The sequence below is a fragment of the Anopheles merus genome, chromosome 2L (assembly GCF_017562075.2).
Source record: "Anopheles merus strain MAF chromosome 2L, AmerM5.1, whole genome shotgun sequence".
In the NCBI taxonomy this organism is placed as follows: domain Eukaryota; kingdom Metazoa; phylum Arthropoda; class Insecta; order Diptera; family Culicidae; genus Anopheles; species Anopheles merus.
In genome coordinates this window covers 39,787,154-39,811,033 of record NC_054083.1, presented here as the reverse complement: position 1 = coordinate 39,811,033, position 23,880 = coordinate 39,787,154, and the positions used below count along the sequence as shown (strand labels likewise).

Here is a 23,880-nt window from a genome sequence, read left to right as displayed (position 1 = left end):
GCTCCAGCGGCTCCAAACGAAAGGGAAAACTCTCGCGGAGGACGGTGCACCCGCGGCCCAAGCCCGTAACCGCAAAACGTAACCGATACCGGGGGCGTCGTGATCTTGAATTTTACTTTCCCCAAACCATTGCGGTAACAGTTCCCAACACATCTGCCCGACGAAAGGGAAAACTCCACCCACCCGTACCCCTCTTTTTGGCGGAAGGAACGCGAGCCTCACGTTCGGTGCAAAGCGGCAGCGTTTAGATGGAGACTGGACCCGCCTTCTATGGTTTCTGATTCGGTCGGCTGGCTGCGGTCACGTCCACATCTGCCGCACATCCAACGGAAGGACTGGGAAGCGGTGACAGGCCCGTTAAATCAATTTCATGTTCTGCTGCTCGCGGTACAAGGAGCTAATCGTCGTTCGAGCATTCGCCAAGGGACCCGAACCCCGGCTTTGAGGGTGAAGAAGAAACGCGCCGCCCGCGCTCCATAATCTTCGCGCCGGTTGATTGGACCCGGTTGCTTCGCGAACGATGCTACCCAACCAGCAAAACCGAAGCTATTGGAAAACTTTCCTGTGTGCCAAAGCGAGAGAGCATGTCTTCTTTCTCTAGATTTTGGACGGCACAACGCCGATCGTGTGGCCTATGAACGAAAAACGGGAGAAGGGGAAACCGATATCCTTCGAGTGACACACACGCATGCATCTGCATGCGTATTCCGCTGAACCGAGACTACACATCTCTCTCGATCTCCCATGATTTTTCTGCTATCGCGCTCATCCGGGTGTTAGGCATCCTCAGTCTGTCCAGAACTTTCACTGTGGAAGGATGTGTTGGAGTGATGTGTGATTTCTTGTGCCCCGTACTTTGCTCGTTTACGTTTTGTGCCGTGTTCCTTCTTCTTCAAATATGGAATGATTTATCCTTGTAATTTTCTAAGGTAAGTTTCTTATCCTCGTGTGTGCTTCAATGGATACATTCAACTAACGCTTGTCGTCTAAAAAGTTACAGTGCACGCGCATGTTAATCGACGGTTGCCAACATCCCGCAAAACGATCGACAGAAGGAAAACGGTGTCCGGTTTTAAAATATAAAGGTAAGCGTTTCTATAATCCTATGTGCAAAATATTGTTTAGTTTGTTATAAAAAACATGGATTAATTATTGGTTAATTTTCATCAACAGATTTCATTACAGCTCTTTCGTAGAAGAGCGCACTTCAAGGACGCCTAGGATACGGCTCCTTGAAATGAGCACCAGTCCGTGACGTCATTTCCAGACAGGCGCCGGCTGAACACGCGCAGCACCAGTCGAGGATATCCTAGCGCAGAGGGTAGAAGGAAGAACGAGAGGAAGGGTAATAGAAAGCAACCGCAGCATTTGGAAGGGGTGAAGCATCCTGCCGTATACAGAGTGTGAGTGTGCCAAAACGCATGTGGAAAGAGTAACACCAATAAATAGCATGCGAAAGTGTGCATAAAGCAAAAAGAAAAAGCGTCACTACTACAACCAGCAATCCGAAAATATAAGGGGAGGGATAAATACAAATGTATGCGTAAGCAGGACCAGCAATCCAAGCATTTGAATGTGTGTGTCGGTTTGTGCCGTGCTGAAAGTTTTTACTTTAGCTGCTGCTAGTGTAAAAACTTAAGGAAAGCTTAAAGTAAAAATTTTTTACACGGGGCGCCTTCGGAAATTGTTGGCTGGGTACAGGACGACGACAACGACGTTCGCCGTTCAATGGAAATTCTTTCACGAAAGCTAATGACTCAACTAATTGCTCCCGAGTGTTGGCCGGAGAAGAGCACGTCCGCGCGTCGCGTTGACCGCACGTTGGGAAGAGTTGGCACTCAACAGAGTGTGCAACACAGCTAAGTTAGCTTTTAGATGCTTTGCATAGTGCAATTAAAGCGTGATTTAAGCCAGCAAGGGATGGTCATAGGTTTCGAAAAGAAGTAAATTAATTATACATAATTAAAAAGACTAATTTTTTTGGATAGATTAACACTTGAAGTCGACAATATCACCATTTTTAGGCACTTGAAATCACAACAGTATATTCATGTCGTCGCAAATCATGTTACAACTTCTCAATAGTGAAGTAGAAAAAGTTGAAAAAGATGAAACAGTTTGCTTGATTCTCGTTTAATTATTTAACTAATTGAAAAAGATAGCTTCACATCTTTTAGTGTATACTACATATAAATGTACTACAAAAAATGCATAGGCAAATCTACAATAAGACTGAAACATTGTAGCATAACAAATTCGCAAAACCTGGCCATGATTTAATGAACCAACGGCAACCGCATCGCTTTACGCCTCTTTTCCCTAGCAGCACGGTTTCGATCGTCTTGGAGTAGTCTTTTTTTCTCGCGTAAACTACCTCGCGTACATGTTTGCTGCTCCCTGTCTCACCCAGCGACCAAGCTCAAGAGCAGCCCCGGCTAAGTACTGATCAGCTGTACACCGAGAGCTGTTGCCCGCCACGCAAAGCCCCTTTTAGAGAAGTGTTTACTATTAGCATTTATTTTTTAATGAAGCTTAAGAATGTCGCCACGTTTGGTGCGCGGTTTTCCCTCCGATCGGCCGACCGTGGAGACTCTTCACGATTCGCGGACGCGCGAGTGCGCGCCTGTACGAGTCGCGAACGAAATTGGCGTTCGGTGCGGGTGTCCGGTTTCGTCTGTATCCTCTGTGCGCCACCACCGCCAACTGGTCCGCTCGATCGAACCAATCGATCGCACCAACTGCGTGGTGATGATGTGCGTGCGAATTGCAATTGTCGGTTGGCGCGGATAGGAAGGGATCGAGGAGGATATCTGCAAAACTAACCCCCCCCCCCCCCCCCCCCGCAAGCCCGCATCTATTGGGCCCCCAGTAGACGATCGAGCAGGGACGCGAGAAATTCTTCTCGAACGTTGGTAACGTTTTCTGAGTCAATTTCATCCCGCATCCCGCAACTCAAGCGTACGAGAAAGAAGAAAAAACATAGTTACAGGCTTTTAAACCATGCTGAAGTAGCTTTCGCTTTCAATTTACCCAGCCATTGAATGCGTTCGCGTTGCTCTCCCACAAATAAACTCACTCCCACTGCCCTCGCCTCCCTCTGTTGTCGCTCCTGATTTGAAGGTTTTGATAGTTAGTTAGCTCGATTAGGGTTTTAGGGGGAAAAACCGCAAGCTGGCTAGGCGCACACATCGTGATCGTGACACTCCACGAGCGCCTAGCACCTCGAGAGGCCGGTAAGTACTCCGCAGCGCCGCGTAATCTATTTCTGCGAGTGTCCCCGCGTGCGCCTGTGTGTATTTATGAAACGTGCGGTTCCAATCATATCGCGTCAAGAGATTATCTCTCCCGCCGGATCAATCGATGGGAGCTGGCGAGCTGCCTCGGTCAGCGCAGAATCAACCCGACCGCCTGTACCGTGCGAGCGAACCGGGGAGGACCCCGCAGCACTCGTCGTATGGTCAGGGGCGACATTGCGCGCTTAAAGAGCAGATAATTGCTTAATCTACAACAGATCTTATGCCATGTTTGTGATCCAATGGTTGAGGCACGGATGCGGAGGAAAGTGAGTGAAGTGAACGGTTGTTTTTTTTATGTATGTATGTTTGCACGTTTCCATTTGCGGACGGCGAAGAAGGATGGCTGACGAAGGAAGAGAGAGAGAGTCCGACCTTATGCAGCACTGGTGACGCTATTTGGAACAGTTGTCTCCAAGCCGGCTCCGGGAGAATATGTAATGGTACTTCTTGCGTGAACCGTTCGCTGACATCAGAGTTCGCTGAGCTTGCACTTGAGAGAGCGTGCGCACCCCAACTCGAATGCAATGTTGAGTGGGATCAGGGGAGGATAGTGAAATGAAAAGAAAATGCGTCCTTTAAACATAATCGCTCGCCACTTAGTTCGGTGCGGTCGCGCAGTTAATGGAACGAAATTTGTGGCATATTTTAAGGCACTTTGTGGTTTGTCCGGGGCGACAGGTGCCTTTTGAGTTGATCTAAAAGCGCACCCGGTGAAGGACAAAACCGGTATTGCTGCCTGTGACAGTGATTGGTGCGGTAAAATCAATTTTCGGAATAATGCAGCAGGAAGATGCATGTGAAATCAGCACGGTGGGTTAAAGAGTAAGTGTAAGTGAAATTTAAAGGCCTGTATGAGGAAATGAGGCAATGACAGCGAATGTAAGAAGGAATCGGGTTCTCACGGTGTGACTGACATTTGGTTTGGATTGAAAGTTAGGTCGTTTTTTAGGAATGCTTTTTGGTGAAGTTTCAGACGACCCAAAAGTTGAATTATGCAACTCATTGCACAACAACCATATTTAGTTTGCAATTCGACCTTGAAAAAACTAACTAAAGAACTAGTTAATTGGACTCTTATTTGGTGATGGGCTCTTTCGTCTAGAGCCGTTTGGAATCGTCTGGAGCCGGTCAGACTCGCCCGGTGTCATCCGAAGTCGCCCGGAGTCGTTGGGAATCTTCCGAAATCGTTTGGTCTTTTGGAGTCGTCCAGAGTTGCTCCGAGTCATTCGGAGTCGTCCAGAGTCATCCGGAGTCGTCCAGAGCCATCAAGAGTCATCCGGAGTCATCTGGAGTCGTCCAGAGGCGTCCGAAATCCGTTGGAGTCGGAGTCTTCCGGCCGACTCCGGACGACTCCGATTCCGAAAGACCCCGACTCCAGAAGACTCCGATTCCGAAAGACCCCGACTCCAGAAGACTCCGGAAGTCTTCGGACGACTCTAGAAGACGCCGGACGACTTCGGATGTCTCCGGATCACTCCGGACGACTTCGGATAACTCCAGTTGATTCCGGATAGAAAGTTCCAGACAATTCCGGACGGCTCCAGACGATTCTGAAAGACTCCAAATAATGTTGGACCTAACTTCCGTAGTTATTGGCGTCAGATGGGAGTCAACTACGGGTTTTTTGTCAACCTTACCCATCACAACTCCCTTTTAAAGGGAGTTTTTAGAAGGAACTTCTCAGTTTCACGTCATCATTCATCAAAATGCACTTACGCCAACTGAAATGGCAGTATTTGTCCAACCGTTTTGGAGGCGATCAAGAGGATTCCTGCGATCCCTTCCCGGCGATAATAATTAATCACCTGTCAGCGCCGAATGAACTTCCTTACCGAACTGCTACTAAACCCGATCGCACTGCACCGAACTGTCAATAGCAGTGTTGACCAGCGTGTCCGGAGTGTGCGCAGTGCTGCGGAGGTAACGCATATCTTCACTTCACGATCAATATGATTTATTAATACCTCGTGTGGTTCGATTGATCGGACTGAACGTTCTGCCCCACAGACAGCGACTGCGCCAGGTGTGCGTGCGTGCGAATGTGTGTGTTCAACGAGTGAGTGTAGGATTGTGTCCGCAAAGTGTCGGGGAAAGAGAAAATCAGCTGTCCACAAAAGGCCAAACCATAAACAGAACCGGACGACGGATACGGTTGGCACACCGGTGGGGAGTGAACAAGGGAGCAGCAACAGATCGTGAAGTGAAAACTGGGCAACAACCGTCAAACCCACTGCACTGCTCGCCAGTTGTTCCCGAAGGAAATGGCAAGCCAAGGCTTGATAGCACCCCCACACACACACACACACACAGGTTTTCCATCATTCCACCCAGCGCCAGCGAAGGAAATTGTCATTCATAACAGAGTACGAAAACGACAACAGCAAACGACTGCGTCAACGCCAACAGTCTCCCCGACCGCTCATGCCAAATATGAAAATTAATGATTTAATGCAACCGATAGCGATGGTGGAAGCGAGGAAAGTTAGTCTCCGAGGTGCAAGTCCGTTCCGCAAAATCGCTTCAAATAGCGTCGAGATAGCGATCGGTCGTCGAGGAGCTCTTGCTACTCTTGGATAACGCGCGCGTGTGCTGTCCGTCTTGTGGATGGAAAAGAAAGACAGAGAACGCGAGATAAGGACAGGAGGACAAAAAATAACGTTTGAAATTGATTTGATACCAATAAATTAATAAAAATATCACCCTCCAGGTGCAAGGGTGCAAGACAAAGACCGAGGACAATCTGGGGTGCTTCAGTCTGGAGCACCGTGCGAAGGTGGAACGTGTTTCTCGCTCCCGCGCAATCTCGCAGAATCTCAAATGTCGATAAAAGGGCAACAACGGGAGACTTCAACTCTTGCAGCAGCGACGAAACCGACGAGGAAAGAGGTCCCCCTACGCGAGGGTTAGACCGGGAAGAGAGTGCGAATGATTGTCGGCGGTTTATTGGCACGAGTCCGGTCGGCTTGTGCGCTGCCGATTTCATCAATTGCCGATCCGTCTTCGGGTTCGGAAAGGAATTAAACAGTGCACCGATTAATTGCGTTGGAGACGCGTGTTTACAGCCACCAGTTGCGGGTCAAAAACAGGTTAGCTCTCCACCTTATGCCACTAACGATGCAAACGATACGAATATGCTCACTAATCATGCATTGTTTTATGAGCGTGTTTCTTGTGTTCGATCGATCAGTTATAAAAGCACTGAATTAGCACCATCTTATTATCGGTGCAAAAAAGGCTGCACAAGAAACAACAAAAAAAGATGATGAGTGTGTCTTTCTCCTTCCTTTTCTACCACGCTCTCTCTCTCACTCTCTCCGCTTCGAACGCCTTATTTTGCTCGCACTAATTTATGTGTTTTCTATCCATCAATAAAACATGCCGAGCCGTGTTTTTGCCCACTTATAGACAACTTCATTCCCTTTCGGCGGTGTGAAAATGTTAAATATGCTAAATTGCAAACCAATGCTCTGCTCATCGCGATACAATTTTTCATTCTGATCCGATCGCCGATCACCAAACCCCCCGCGCGCTCGCAAACCGCTTTCACTTTCGCTTCTTGTTCCGTTTTTTACGTACCCTTCCTTCCAGGGAATGATTTGTTTCTTTGGTGAGGGGAGGGTAAAAAAAACGGACCATCCACATTGGGTTAGGATAAAAAAATACTCCAACCATCCATTAACAGATGTATCTCGCGCTCCGGTCTCGAACACTTGTCACCCGTTGCAGCCAAAACGAATGGGTGCGCTGCTTTTTTAATTAAGTTATGTTAATCGATCCCCACACGCAATGTGCGACGTCCGTGCGCGACTCGGTGTGCGCTTTACACATCAAATTTATCTGCAGCGGCGTATGCAACAACAATCCAGCGCCAAGTGCAAGTGCCAGAAAAGCATACCACAGAAGCACTTCTGAACAGGAGGGGACACACACTTAAATAGGTGTCCCCGGTAAGTCCTGTCCATAAATTCAAACGAGCTGGAGCGATCTGAACGTGAACGGTATGACACACACCGGTGGTGAGAGTGTTTATTTGCTGAGTGAGTTCATTAGCGAGGGAAAACGGGAAGACAGCGTACAGTGTCGGAGTTGCCGGTGGTGCGCATTTGATTATGTTGATTTGCTATGGTGACAACAGCCTGCTGCTGCCGACCTGGGGGTAAGCTCTTCCTTATTTGTTTGCAAACGCGCGCAAGTGGTTGCGGTGCGCGTAGCGCAGCAAATGCAGTACGCCGTCACCTACTTTATCTACTTTTGATTGCAGCTGGCATTTTAATCTGGAGTTTAGAGTGAGTCAAGTTGATTTCTTCTGTTGTATCGTTTCTTTTCTGCATTCCGTTGTGTCATAAATGGTACACACGAGTGAGCTATATTTATTGGACACTTTGCTCGACGGTAGTTAATTGTATGAGTTATGAATTCAATTCAATGGTTGTGTTTACGAGTGCCTCTACACTACACATAAAATAATTAAAACCCCATTTTTTATTGATCATGGGGAACGACAAAGATATACTCAATTTCTTCCTTATTACTTATTATATTAACTTATTATAGAAAACAGATAACTGAGTACTGATGTTATGGAAGGAAAGCTCCAATCTAATTTATTGAATTCCTTAGCATCTTGTAGAGTTGTTTGCAACAACTTAAAGAAGAAAGTCCTTACTTGTTAAGCGTGTAATTACTGCTACACATTTTGACACCACCAAAAAACACAGAGTTCCGGGTGTCATGCAAATTGTAGCCCTTTTTAACACGTTCAATCGGGTTTGATACCATATTTTCTGGCGTGTACCTACCATAAAGCTTGTCAATAAAAATTAATGCACCGATTTAAGCAATCCTTTTATGGAATGTTTGAGCCATGACTGGTTTTTTGGCCAAACGTGTTGTTAAATGTAATAATCTATCATGCTTTATGCTTTTCGCTTTCCAGCTTTGGTGTGCTTTTTACATGCTGCCGTTGGTAGTGAAGTGTGTTGAAAACAAAAGCGGAAGCCCGAAACAGTGTTCGGCCTAATTGACAGACACGTTTGGTAATTTATTCATGCTTGCAGTAGAAGAACTATACACAATGGGTACGTATAAATTTTACAAAAATGAATATAAAATAAAGAATGAAGTACAGTAAAGATAGAAGCTGTACTTATATTTTAGAATGCCATTTTTAATTATAAAATTTACAATTTTATTCTCCAGAACACATTTTGACCACATTTTGGGCAATATTTTCCCTCCATGCGCATCGATAGTGTTCTGATAATTGTTTAGCACCTAGTCACGCACCATGTTTAAAGAAATTGGCGTCCAAAAAAACTGTTCCCCGACTGCAATATTAAGTGATCAATTGCACATTGTGACGGCAAGTGGGCTGCAACGTACATCGCGTAAAAAAGATGTTTCACCTGATTTGCATCCAAAAAACGTGGGATAATTAGTGAGAGGTGTGTGCACAAATTACAGATAAAGTGTACCGCCCAACCAAGGAAAAAACATCTTACTCCAGACAGTACGTTCGTCGCTTGGTGCAGACGATGTCGAATACATGACGGGCTGGCTGGCAGTAGGTTCAATGCGGCTCTTTCGGCTTTGCCAACTTTCATTTTCGATACCACTATTGTTCCTGGTACACCGCAAAGGTTCGAGTTCCTTTTTTTCTTTAGCAAGGCCGATGGTTGTTTTGCAGCGTCCTTGCAAAACTGACCCCATTTCAGACAGAGAGAGAGCGAGAGAAAGAGAGGTTGTTTTTTATATACTATTTAGTGCGAAGTAGCTAACTGAAACCCCTGTTCATATGCGCACTTTATTCGTGTAACCTATTATCAGGTCAAGCCATGTGTCTCAACGTGTTTTGAAAGTCCTCAACCGTCACGTGTCTGTCTTGTTAATTCTTAAGCTTGAATGTGGCACTAAAAACACGCCTTGTAGCAGCTGTTTCTTGCGTTATGGAGAATTTTAACCATCACCATCAAAAACCCAAAAGTTCCCCCCTTCAAATCATAATTCTCCGCATGAGTCCGCGCGCTCGCATGGCCAAATTTAAGCCTGTGGAAATAATGATTGTCTTTTTCCTTTATTTCGAACCTCGGAGCCCTGTGGTGCCCCTCTGTGCGTAGGATTTCCATCCACTCGCTATCTCCCCGCTAATAGGCAAAACTCTTTTCTAACTTCTCAGCTACTACCCCCGGCCAACATTCGGGAGGCTGGCGCGCAGCTTAAAACATTATGCGGGTATTACACACTGCAGGGCGGTTCCTGTGATAGACCCCGCCGCACAACGCAAATGGGTCATTTGGGGAGCGGGCCCATACCCAAACGCGTACGTTGGGTGTACGAAATTTGGTGTCAGCAGGAGGAGAGAAGCAAGGAACAAAAAACAACAAAACATTACGCAACGCCACATTGGTAAGCAGCGAAAGAAAGGATTGGAATTTTCGGTGCAAAATCTAGGTCCGCAAGCACAAGAGTAAGTGCGATGTTGCAATCGGGTGGGGGCCTCCCTGGGAACGGGAACGGCTACACCAGTAGGGCCTAGCATTAGGGCAGCGTCAACAGAACATGCGTCATTTGTTTGACTATAGTTTGGCACCTGGAGTTGACAAGCGTTGCCAGGTTGGCAACGGGGTTGATTGATTCGCCGTGCGCCGTATAAGGCTCGGAGATGTTGCAATACTGATTTTATCTTATAATTTGGTAATGATGATGGCTTTTGCGACTGGTGAACGTTGGTGTTCATTTTATTTCGGCACAAAAAATCATATGCTGCCGTTTTATTTTATCTCGATTGTCTGTTTGTCTTTTGTAATCTTTTGATCATTCTTCGTGTACATTTCTGGTAGTAAACTTCAATCTTCTCAAGTTTGTTTGTGCTGCATTGAGTCATTGAGATGCAAGGATTGTAATTTTAATAATAATTGAAAAAATACCTGTACTAATAATAAATATTAGAGAAATAGTCCACAAACACACCAACAACCATCATAAATAATATTAAAAAATTATTAAATTGTGGCAAAAATCTAAAACAGTGTCAAATATCACTTCCTTGTTACTCTGGTTTTAATCTTCCTCGGGCCTTGTTGCATCGCTTCCTCTACCAATAAAAAGCATGCCCGGCACGGGAGTAAACACTCTCCTCCTTCAGCTGCAGTTGATAATCTACCCCGATTGCTGCAAGCTACATCAATGCAGCTCTTTAATTTCCTGAAACAGCTTAACAAGTGCGCACGCAGCAGGGTTCCACCAGTTGTCAGTGCCTTTAATTGTGGGCTATAATTGTGCTGGAAGCAAAACGCCAACCCACCCCGCTCATTCAAATCATAACAAGCGTCAGGTGACGATCATAATTTTATGAAATTTAATTTGCACCATTTTTGAACGGCACTTGAATACCAGCACCAGCTTCCCGGTTGTGATGTGCGTGACCGTTTTCATGAGCTGTTGCTCGTTTGGATTGATAATGTGCAACAGGAGTTGTACAGTGTCCACAATGTCTTAACCGAATTGCTAGCTAAATTGTATATAAGTTCCAAACAAATTCTAGGCGACACTCGAAGCGGCCGTTCCTCTGCTCAAATCCCCGTGCTTTGTCCTGCTGCCAACCTGATTACGCATGCCCGGGCGCGTGCTCCACTAATAAATTATTACGTTTGGCTTCCCTCTTCCCTCTCGGTGCGCAAACTGCCTGCCGCAAATCTATTTTCCAACGCACGACCGCAAAAAGTACGCGGCCGACCGAGCACTGTTGTGACTTTTTGATTGAATTAAATTACAGTGCAAATAAATAACACGTTCACGACGGCCCTCCGGGAGATCGGGATTCCGGCGACCGATCACGGGCCGGACACTTCCTTGAAGCCGACGCGTGTGTAAGTGTACTCGCGCAGATCAAGCGATACTTACACACAAATCTAATATGCACCCGGCCCGAGAGTGTTGATCCGGGAAGCCGTGTGATATGATATTCGGGCCACCCCGTATGGGGTGGCGGGATATATTCCAGAGCCGGGTAAAGATACTATGAGAGCGGTAAGGGTTGGCAGGACCGAGTAAGGTGGTAAAATTGTACCCATATAGCGCCCCCATGCAGTGCGACGTAATTGTTTATGCTTGCGGACTGGGCCCAACTGGTCCGGTGTTTTTTTTTACGTTTAATTTTTGTCAGCGCTTTTGTGTGGCAGGGTGCCATTTTCGCCAGTGCGGTCCACTTTCCGCGTGTAAACTAGTTGAACTTTTTCTAATGAAAATTTATTGACTTTTACATATCCTCCCCCTCGCTCACTCTCTTATTCCTGCGCCACTGGTGCTCGATCGCTGGACGCGACACTACGGTTTTGTTTCCGGCACATACTTTCATCCAGCGAGAGGGACACACACACACAAACTGTCGAGTATGTGTGTGTCAAAACATTGTGTAATGGTTGGCGTGAACGATCGCACCACTAGTGCTGCATAGTCAGGGGAGGGTGGCTGGCGATATACTTGGTGCGGAACTAATCAAAATATCGCTCCGTAGGTAAGAATTTGCGCGCGATCGCGATGAAGGGTGATTTGGCGTATGATGAATTGGAGGGTGGTAGAGAGTTGGAAAAAAACCGACCCACCAACATCTACTATTTTGCCTGCTTTCTTTGACCGACCGACCGATTGATGCTGTTGATGATGATGATGGTGGTGAGATGTCGGTGAAGGGTTGAACGGTTTGACATTTGTGATTTGACCGACTGCATGGAGAGCTGGTTAGCAAATCGCGTGCGCAGTAATTTGCAATATCGCAAGCGAAGATATGAAATGTAAAAAAAAAACGATTCGTAAATATCGCACAATCATCGATCGGAGTCGGGAATTGAAGGGTCGCGGGACCTTTATTTATGATTTTTTGAAGGATCGATTCGACTTTCGATTTTCGGGGCATGATGTGGTGGAAGTGAACAGCATCTACGTGAAGCATGTATATTTGTAACACGATCGTAAATATGTGGAAACACGTAAGATATCCGTGAGAACTGTTGAAATAAAATACCATTACTACTCACAATTTGCAAATAGCAATGCCTAATCGCTTTGCTGCTATTTCGTCTGAATTTTGAGAATCCTTTTGCTTTTACTTTTTTAATTTAAGGCCAAAACCAGACACACTGAAATAACCATCATAGCGAAAAATTTGACCGATGACATGTACCGCTTGTCAATGTCAACAACAACAAAACTGCGGATTGTTGTTCACCACAATTTTTGGCAGGAAAACTTGTAAAAACTCACTAAAACTCATGTTAAATTATTGGTTTGCGCTGTAGAACAAAGAAAACCGCAATTTCCTTTGGATTTCGCAGCACCAATTGATGGAACGAAAGTGGATTAACAAAAAACAAAAAGCGTTACGAAACGTTACGAAACGTTACGAAGCGTTACGAAGCGTTACGAGACGATACATTTCAGCTGTCAAATTTTTTCGTTACGGTGGGCTTTTCGCGATGTGTTTGGCCTCGGCCCTACAGTTCGCAATGATTTTTAATATGTTTGCTGTTTGCAATCATCTCAAGACCTGCTCAATCACGCCTCTAACACGACTTGTACAAGCAATCCCACGCAAACGCGCTTAACTCTAGACTGAAGAGAGAGACATTCATAAACCAACCCGCAAGCTGACGGAAAACAATCATTGACTTGCATGTAGCAGAAAGAAAAAAAAAGTCCCTCAACAAATAAACAATCCACTTTAATATCGTGTACTGACCGGTTATAAAATCGACCGCCCGAACGTCCCAAGTGCCTTACAAAGCGATAGCGCGTTAATATTTGTGCCGCACAAAGCAACAAAAGCAAAACAAAAAACCCGACCCCATGACAGGAAGAAGTGTGGCAAGAAATTGTCACCCGGCGTGCCAGGCAAGTGGCAAGAAAATGGGGGGGGGTGGGGGGGGACCAATTGATACGTGTGGGTTTGCAAGCGGCCGATTGATGGCAGTAGTGTGGCATCGGGCCGAAGGATTAGTAGATCTTGCACGTTCGCCTACAGCGGCCGCAAGTGCCCCGCAATGCAACTACTACTACCGTGTTGTACACCGTAACAAAAGCATCGCCAAGTAACGGAGGTTATGTACATGATCCACCCAAGAGCGGCTGTGACATGGGGATAGAGAAGGTTGTATTGATTTATCCCCAGGTGTTGCTGTCTGTGCTCGCATTGAGCTTTGGGTTTTGATTCTCCAAAGAAGTGTTGTTGTTGTTGAGGCTCCACAGCCAGTGCCAACGCACCCAGCGGCCCAGGTGGTAAGCAAATGTCATAGAAACGTGTCTTGTGTTGACGCATGTCGTGAATAAAACAACTGCATCTCGCAACGAGGTGGCGAAAGATAAACCTCAACCAACTGTAGGAGGCTCGTTGCGGGAGTACTTCAGTATCTCTGCTGCGGCTCAGCCCACTATCGGGAGGATTCGGTGTGAATAAAAAGTTGTGTTTTACGCACTTAGTAAAGAGGAAATGATGCAATAAAGCAGCGGTTGCCGCACAAAAGAACTCTGCAGTAAGCTCTTTTTGTTGAGAATTGGTAGCTCCAATGTTGCAGGATCAGTTACTATTTGACTTAAACTGAATTAAGCTCCGTCTTAATGTCTTTGTGGTTTACCTGCAAAGAGAAGACAATACGAAAAACAAACATTAGATAATCATTTCCATGACCTTGACAGTAAACATGTAACGTTTAAGCCTTACGCTTGCCTAAATTATCGCTAGTGTCAATGAAAGGATTAAGCTCATAAATCACACACTAGAAACTACAATTATGACAGCGGTACAGGTTGTGCTGCTGTTGCTGCTGTCTCGATCGTACTCCATCGGGGCACATCGGTTGTGACCTAAATTCCGCGCGCAATGTGCTCATTGCATCATGCATCACCACACACAAATTGAAGCAAATGATCGAACATTCGAAGCGGGACCGTAGATCACACAATTGTAAACTCCCATCATTCCGAGGGGTTTCCCCCGCGCAAAACAATGTCGGCGCAGTGGCAGCATGTTTTTATCAACTTCCAACTGCAGTGCTGCAGACGATGACGGCGACAAGGCTTAAGGGGCTTCATCCTACGCAACAAAAAAGAGTTGCAATCTCCAACCCCGGGTACCTGGTATCGTTCTAGTACAGGTTTTGATGGCAGTGGTGCAGTACTCCTCCTTGCTGCAGCGAACCCCTTTAATTTTGGTTTCGAGTTCATCATCGAACGGAAACGGAGACTAACGACTATGACGACGACGATGGAAGGTCCTCGCTAGTAACCTCTATATCTTTTTTTTTCTTCTTTTTTCTCTCTAACGCAAGCACCACAAACACTAGGTTTGCCTGTGTGTTTACGCGTGGGCGAGCCAGTTTCAATAAATAGGGCAGGTTTTTTTCCCTCCTTTTCGTTTCTTCACCTTCCCAAGGCAAACTGTGCGGTGCGCAATCGTGTGTTCGCCAGAGGTCGATAGACACGCAGAAGCATCGAGTTAATGTATATCGGCTACCAGGTTATTTTTCGTTGCCCAGTGCTTTATGGATATGACATTCCAAGCCATATGCTGTTGCTTTGAAAATTCAATTATAACAGCTGCAAGTGTGCTCAGTGAGTTGCGTGGGAGCAGTTTAGAGCAGGTTGGAGCTTTGCAGCTGCTCGTTCCGTTGCTCTCGGGAGCGGAGCACAGCTGGAAGAAGGGGCCACATTCTGGTTGCTGGGCTGTCACCGTGTTGTGAACGAATGTCTCAAGAGGTATGCCGCAGACGCTGTATCGTTGGCATTAATTGCTAAATTGAATTGTAGCTAATCAATGTGAAGGAAATAGTTTGTTTCGATTATGATGATGTGAGATTAATTACAATTTGGGTCATTGTTTTTCGCAGTTTTGTACGTAAATTGTAATAATAAGATTCTAGTAGCAGATACAATAACAGAAATAGAATAGAATATCATCCTTTATAAGATTAGATCAATTTGCCGAATAAGAGATAAATTACTAGAATTACGTTACAAATGATAAACTTCTGTTAAACTATTGCTTTTTTTAACGTTTTGTGTTTAAACATGGAGTATTGCCAGAGATCCGTTGAAATACCAAAACTTCATTCAAACTACGCGTTCTGAACATTTACTCAAACCCAAAACTACTAAACTGATCTCAACCGAACACAATCTCGCCTACGATCACAAGTTCATTTTAAGACTTGCTTTGAAACCGTTTCGATAACCTTGGCTGCTTGTACAGATTGAACCGTGAATTGAAACGACACCGTTGAACCGGACGGCAGCACAACAACAAACCTTAACTACAAATCCAGTCCACCGGAAGTTCTGCCGTCTTGCCCAGCCGTCTTCATTGCATAATTCTCTCCGGATATTACTACCCCCGTTCCCTTATACAGCGCACCTTCTACTGGCCCAACGACCGAAAAGTAATTTGTTCCAACATTGCTCACAGACGACACCGCGCACGGTAACGGAGGCGTGCAAGAGCGTGCATTTATGTTTACATGCAGTGCTCCTCATTGCTACTGCAGCACTAGGGTGCTGCTGCTATTCTTACGCATCACGACGTCCCACGCACCAAACAGCGTCTTTCAATTGAATGTACGCATCCACTGGCTACCTTCTTGGCCTCCCATCTTATTGGCGTAGCAAGAAATAGATGACCGAGTTCTTTAACCATGTCTCTATCTCTTTCCAGCTCCTAACACTCTAGCTCTAGATCGCACACGTGTGTACACGTGTGTGGTAACAAATTCAATCAAATGCTCATAAAATAGCTACCAACCATACGGGGGGAAGGACCAGCTTTAAACCGAAATGACAAATTAAATGGATGACATAAAAATCTCGAATGCTTATTTCCAATCATAAAAAAGCACCGCTAGCGACCGCTAGGTTCTGTTGCATCTCCGAAAAATCAGTGGTGCAGTAGCCTATTCTGGCCTTGTTTCTCTATCCGTCGCCGAAGCAACAGCGAGACTGTAGGTCAGCAGGAAATTAGGTCAGTGAGGCACGTTGACAGATAAAATTTGAAATTTACGACCGTACGGTTCGTAGGAGTTTTTCAATTAGGAGCTACAAATGGGATGAATATCAGAGGTCTACCTTTTAGAAAACCCGGGAAAAGGTTTATTAACGAACCCGTGAATTAGAGTTTTATTTCCAAAGCCACTTAAAGTCCGTTTTCAATAAGGCAATACACATACGTAAATGACAGTTTGTATAAGGGGAAAATAAAAATTCTTCACTGAAAGGAGCCCAGTCGTGTTAACAATTAACAAACAATGGAACATAATCTATAATGAAATACAAAACAAATGGATTTTTCTGTGTCTGTCCGATTCATCTTGATCACATTTCATTGCTCAATAGCTTCCTGCGTTTGCCATACCGCACAGCGCCGCTCACTAATTGCGCGATTAAAAGACGCATGAGCGTATGTAACCTAATACGCCCCGATATTCAATTAACGAATTATGCTACAAATTTATGATAATCTACTACCGAACTGCCACCCATTCATAATAAATGACGCTTCGCTGACCTTCTCGGTTCGCAGTGTTCGCTCGCTGGACACGGTGGATGACATGAGAACACTCATCATCCTATTTTGCCAACTACTAGGAGGCTTGTTGCTTCTTGCAGTTTTTCTACATCATGCGAATGAATAATGTCCCCCACCCCCGCTTCCAGTAACGGTGTTTCCCAACCACAGAACCATAGTGCGCATCGGGGTGCAAAAACTGCACCGGGTTACTGCTGCACTCTGGATTGCACGCATCGGAATGGAAACAGACACCATCGCTCTCCCCTTCCTTCCCAGCGCCCCCCGCTCGATTCGGGTTGGTGCTCAGCGAAGGTGGCGCTAATTTATTTACCGATCTGCGGTGCGATAAGTTTTAATTTGTTGCTGGCGTTGCTGCCGCCGCCACCACCGCCGCCGGGGTAATCGAGAGCCCACGATTGGTGATAATCATTTCTTTTAATAAATGGTTGGATGAAAAATGTTCCTGCCCTCAGAGCAGAGGAAGATGGGACACCCTACACACACACACATACACGTGCGGTTTAGTCAGCAGCCCGTAAGTAGAGAGAGAGAGAGAGAGAGACAGAGAGAGTCAAACGCGAAAGGAACGTGTAACGTGCCGAGAGATGCCGCCAAAGAGCGCGGTGGGAATGTTTCTAATTTAGATTTACGATAAGCCCAAAGGTAGTTCGGCGTCTAACTGTCGGAGGGTTTCTGTGTGTGTGTCCAGAGTTTTGTGAGGGCGTTCATTTGTGAAAGCGTGGGCAATGCGAATTAGAGTAAAATACGCATTTGCTGGGAGAAATGTGTTGGCAAGAAGAGAGTGTTTATTTATGTCATAGCATTAACAAAGAACGCAGCAAGAATGGCTTCAGAGCTTAAGGATTAAGCGGAGGATTAAGGATTAAGCTTAAGGAGACATTCTAATAACGTTTGTAAACTAATTCCTTTTCCAGTAATGGGACCCTTCACGATTCTAGTCAGCTTTTTATATGAAGTTTGACCGTTGGAGGCTGAAATCATGTAAACACTCCATACAAAACCACACAAAAAACTAGCCTGCCATTTTCAGATTGTTTCAGCCTTAAAGCTAGAATTAGATTCGAGTACCTGCTCGAAAAAATGGCAAAAATGGTCATTTATCCCAAGGTGCATTAAAGAAGGTGAATCTAGAATCAATGTGTATGTATACAAGGTGGTCTCATGGCATGTTTTTATAACCAAATTTGCACGTCTATTTTTGAAAGGACGGATGAAAACTTTTGCTCAAATAGGCTTTCTGGTAACTTGACAAATACACAAACAACCCTTAAAATCTCCATTCAGAAGCAAAAGCGATAAAAATCAGCCTTCTAAATTCATACACCTTGGGATTAGCCCACCTGTAAATTATACCCACTTTGATAGCTGCTCGAAAACTGCTATACAATGCAAACAGTTGAAAGGCCAAAATTTCAGCCTACGATTTAGAAACGGAAAGCGACCCAATATGAAACTAATTATTTGTGGAATAGAAAAAATATGATTTAAGATGACAATTAAAAGCAAAATTCAACAGATGTACTAAAAAGGTACTCGGCATACAAATTTGATGAAAAAAAGAAGGAATATTTTTACCATGGATAAGATAAACGATTTTTTTTAAACATAACCAAGCCAAGAAGGAAACGTTAAAAATCAATTCAAGCTAGAAATTTAAATGTTAAATATATCGCTGTACCATTCCCATTATTAAACCGTTTAACAACACCCTGCCCGGCCATCAACGAAAGTTCAATGACTGGGAAAACGGTTTTGTGATTTCCACGCCCAAGCCTTTCCCTTCGCGGCCCATCTCCTCCCAGCAGCGTCATGTTTATTTATGAGCATTTATTTATTTACTTTGCGTTGGTTTTTGCTCCCTCCCATTAGACAGACAGCTGACACATCATCGACGCAAGAACACACACACACACTGACCACCACCATCGGTAATCTGAAACTGTAGCAACCTTGAACCGATTTCAGCATCGGTATCGAATGCATCTCCGGCCTGTGTGTGTGTGTGTGTGTGTGCGTGGACGGGTGGCAGATTGATCGATGTGTTGGGGGACTCGGGAAACGTTGACCGATGCCGACGGATGGATTTAAAGCGTGGTGGAAGGCGTATGCGGTTGACCAACACCTTCTTTCCAAGGGCTAGCAGCAGCAGTGAAAAACGCGCACAGCATCCACGGTTCGAGTGAGAAAGTAACTCGTTAGAGGCTTAGTGTGCAGCGAAGAGACAGAGAGACGTGTCAGGGAAATGCACACGGAAACTGGAACCCACCGAGATATATACTACTACCGGACGCACCGGTTCAGCGGATCTATATCACTTTCTACGTCGGATTTTGTGGGGCTTGCCACCATCACCCCGGACAGTGTCTCTTTGGATGGTTTCACTTTCAATTGGATGAGGTTTGATTCCGGGAGCTTACGAGACAGCGTGAGACAAGGAGATTGACTGGTGGGATTCAGCTGCCAATTGCGCTAGATTGTGCGTAACAATTAGAAAACAAGAAGCTGTTTTTAGGTGACATAACAACTCCTCCCTACTTCATTCTTTGTTATTCTAGAACTATTTTGCTTGCGTTAAGCGCATGTCAGCAACCATTAACTGTATCCGCTCATCAATGTCACAGAAGAGTACCGTTTTGCCCTTAAATTACCCCTACAAATGACACTTCTTCTGTGTGCTACCAGGTTGATCAGCGGATCTGCACGATCCTCCACGATTAAGGTCACCGTTGCAAACGATACACATACACACACACGCGATTTATGTTTCACTTGGCATGAAACGCACGAAAATTGCAAATCTGATGACTTCATTATGGGGGCGTCTTTTTTGTATGTGTGTGTGCAAAACCAAGACCCAAGAAGCAAGATGGGAACCGAAAGAAGGGCAAGCGCGATGATGGCTCTTGTCACGCGCGGGCCGTTTTGTTGTCGTTGACCGTGATCATCTTGCAATTTTCGACTCATGGCAAACTCCTCCCACTCAACCCCCCATCCGAGCAACGGAAAGCCCTGATTACGGTCGAGCCCCGGTTAATGTGCGAAGAGTTTGCCACGACATGGGCACAGTTTGGGGCTACGTTTTGAACCGAAAATTGCCCATCACAGTTGCACCGCACCTTGCTCAGATCAAGTACTGCTGCTGGCACGGGGAGAGACACACACTGCTAGAATAATTCAACCTATGATCTGGAACGCACACACCGTAACCGAAGCAGATCGGGCGGTATTATGCGAGTGGGTGGGTGAGCTTTTTTCGTCGAGCATCACTGGTTACTGACTGCACGCACGTCTCGCCTTGACACTAATAGACGACCAATTTTCAACGACACATAATTTTCCACACCATACACCATGCACCCGGATCGGATCGATCGGGCAATGGCGATGAACAAAAACCATTTCCATACAATGGTCCTTGCGATCGGTTAACGTTGTTTGAAGGGGTTTTCTTTATGTGTGCCAGTACGAAAGTGTGTGTGTGTGATAGAATTATGGTTCGATTTTTTGTTTCTTTTTTTCCGTCATCAACCCGGCGCGGTTCGTTTGTTGTCATCGATGTCACCACACCCAGAAGCACACACACACAGATCGGGAGCACATCTCGCGATGCGCTTGATTGGTTAGCCCGCGACCCCATAAACTACGCACGCATGTTACGCGCAAAAGGGCGTTTTTTTACGCTTCTGCTCTAGTTTGCGTTCATGGTGCTGTATGGCGTGTATACTTTACCCCGTAACCCCTTCGAAAACCTTGTTTACCTATTCGTTCCATGCCTCCTAAGTTGAACTGTAAGCTTACACATTCACTAACGGTTCGTTTAAATTAGTGATGGGAAAAATGAAGGTTTGGTCGGAATCGATTCCGACTAGCTCCAAAATTTTGTGGAATTTATTTCGTAGGCTCAGAATCAGTTGCTAGAACCGATTTGGGAATCAGCTCCGGAATAGGCTCCAGAATCGGTTTCAAAATCAGCTCCGGAATCGGTTTTAAAATCGGCTCCGGATCCGCAATCGGAATCGGTTCGGGTATCAAAATCGGCTCAGGAATCGGATCCAGAATAAGCTCCAGAATCGGAGTCGACTCTGCAATAAGAATCAATTCTGGATTCAAATTCGGTACCTCCATTAATATAGGCATTTGGCTCCAACAACGATTGTATCGATCTATTCTCGTTGAGATTCTAACACATCTGATTTTAATTCTAGAACTGACTTTGGTTTTGGAGCCGATTCTGATTATAATTCCAGAGCTAATTGCGATTTCCGGGCCAATTCTGATTCCGGAGCCGACTCTGACTTCGGAGTCTACTACGGAGACTACTCCGGAATCTACTCCGAAATCGGCTCCGGCATCGGATTCGATTCCAAAATCAGAATCGGCCCCGAAATTGATTCCAAGCACGGAATCGGAACAGGGGAGTTTGGATTCCGAGCTCCCACCACCAGTTTAAATGCGCAAACGGGGGTTCGTCGCTTGCCGTACCATAGCGAGGCATTGAACTCTTTCTCTGTTTGCGTTCAATTCGCAGCATTGCTTCTCTTCCGACACCGTGCGTTTCGTGCGTTGTAATGTGCTGCACTCACGGCGTGACAACAGCAGCCGGTACCACCAAGATTTCCTCTTTTGTCTTCATCTGCACGATGCATTTCACCTACAGGCGGTCTAAGTAATCAAATAATAATAATGAAAGAAAGAGAAAAAAAACACCCCCTAACAGTGGCCACCGCCGATCCGTCCAAGCCATCGTTGGCCAAATGTATCATGTACCCTCTAATTTGATAATCGAGTTGAATTATAGCAATTTTTGGCAGTGAAAATTAAAAACTCCTCCGGCAACGCGAACTACCTCCCCTTACTTCCTCCTCCTCCTCCACCGCGGTAGAGCTTGAGCTTACTTCCGTGGCCTCTCCGAGTCGGGGGAGCAACGATTTCCGAAAGAAAATCCTAAAATCACCCCCCCCCCGCTTTGCTCGTCATCCCTAGCGCGCTGCTGTCCTTGCCTGCCATCGCGTGGAGAAAAGGTGGTGTAAGGGTGGCAGCAATCCGGATCCGGATTTTGTGGGCCCAGGCAGCCGGTGCCGGGGGAAGTTTGCATTAGCGTAGCTAATGATGATGGGTGCCCGCACACACCCGTTCCGGAAAGATTTCGAGTGGCCCGTTGCATGCAGTGGTGATCCGTGTGTGTAGTTTTTACTGCCTCGCTTTTCCTTTTGCTTTGCTGCCCCGACATTTCGGCGGTATTCTTCGGGAGAGAGAGAGAGAGAGAGAAAATGAGCGAAGGAGAAAATATGCGCGGGGATGATATGCCGTGTGCCGCGGGTATCGCTGTACAGCAGTGGCGGGATTAAACCCCCCCGACACGCACACGCACGAAAAAGCGGCAATGCCACTCACTCAACTCAGCAGAGGAAGCAACTTACTTTCGGTTTCATCTAATCGCCTATCGACACACCACCGGCTAGTAGCCTTTGAGTGATTACGGATTATTATTTCTTCCGCGGCTTTTCGGCGCAGATTCACTTCACCACTCGTCGTGCCGGCAGCGCGCAGACAGGGTGCCGCGGCATTCCATCGAAAGGAAAAGTTCCTGTGGATTGTTCGGGTGGAAAACGCACAACGCACCCGGGGTTTCGATTTCGGTGCACGCAATAGATAGCGGCGGCCACCGCTGAACATTGTCACATCACTCAAGCCATCCATTCCGGTGACATTGGCATTGGTGTGGGCAGAAAGCGGTGGTGGTGGTGGTGCCGTGATTAAAACGAAATCGAAACGTTTCATTAAAACCTAATTTTCTACGCCGACGGCCGCACGAAAATGGCCTGCAGCGCGGATGTCTAGGTGCGATTTTGGGGACGGGAGTGGGTGGGAGGGTGTATACATTGCGTGTCATTCACCTTGAACCTTTGGCGGCAGAGCAGGGGCAATAAAATTGGTGAATTTTTTCTTGGTAAAAACGGGTGTACACTTAGGAATGCGTTTGGAAGGATTGACAGTCGTTGTGAAATTTTTCGCAAGAAAAGGGTGAAGAATGCACCTATTGTTTGATGTCTAAGGGAAGGAAATAACACAAGAAACACATTGTTTTTTAACCAGCATTCCATCACACATTAGACAGCGGTCATTTTGAAATAAATTAAAATTTTGATTAAACAAAAAAAATGACTTAAAAGGCCTAGGCAGTTTCGATTAATTATTCAAAATTTAAATTACGAGCTTTTAACCATTTTAAGGATCGATAAAACGAGACAACATAACCAGATATATGTCTATGTGTGCATATGTGTCTATATGCATGCGTTGCAATTTTATTCGATTACATTTTGCTCAAATTTTCTGCAAGGCTTTTTGTGACATTAAAAAAAAGGGAAAACATCGTTATCAACGCTCTTGCCACACAGTAACATTTATCAGCTGCCAACGGTTGAATGGCTCCTCCGGGTCCTTGCGGTAAATTGTATCGCGCGGGCAAACCAAGGCCAATGCACGCAATTTACGCACGTTTAAAAGTGATTTTCCATATTCGTCCATACCGGCGAATTGAAATGAGCTTTTATTCCGTGTGCCTCATTTTCCCGACTGTCTGTCGCATGTCGAAAGCGACCTATCAGACTGTTGAGTGCAACAAATGTATCGACACACGCACAACAACCCCCGTCTTTCAGAGGCTGAGAAGTTCGGCTTGATAATGTTTAACCTCACCCTAGAAGGCACGCACGCTGGGGCCGCTGGCCGCCCTAATAAGCCTAGGTGCGAACGGATTGCACTAAAGCGCAATCAATACCAATGTTGATTGGATACTGTGTGTGTGTGCATTTACTATTTTGCAGCCAGTTTCACAAGTTGTTCGCGCACGAGCATCTGTCGAGTGGAAAGAGTCCAATCGGTGTGGCACACGGACAGCGATGAAATGCACAATTTTGTAAACGATCGCGCTTGGCTAAAGTTCAAGGTTTCCCCCCGGGTTCTGGTTTAATTGTTGGCTGCACCCCGCCCGCAGCCAATGCACGTATA

General features: G+C 45.8%; 1 protein-coding gene and 1 long non-coding RNA gene across 9 annotated transcripts in view; one reads left to right on the top strand and one right to left on the bottom strand.

Annotated features, from left to right (window-relative positions):
- LOC121594906 overlaps positions 1 to 23,880 on the bottom strand; it is a 270,610-nt gene that overhangs the window by 71,843 nt on the left and 174,887 nt on the right. The window lies entirely within an intron of this gene.
- LOC121594914 lies at positions 556 to 1,563 on the top strand. Its single transcript, XR_006005051.1, has 3 exons — positions 556 to 929; positions 995 to 1,085; positions 1,174 to 1,563. It is a non-coding gene; the product is annotated as an uncharacterized LOC121594914 (long non-coding RNA).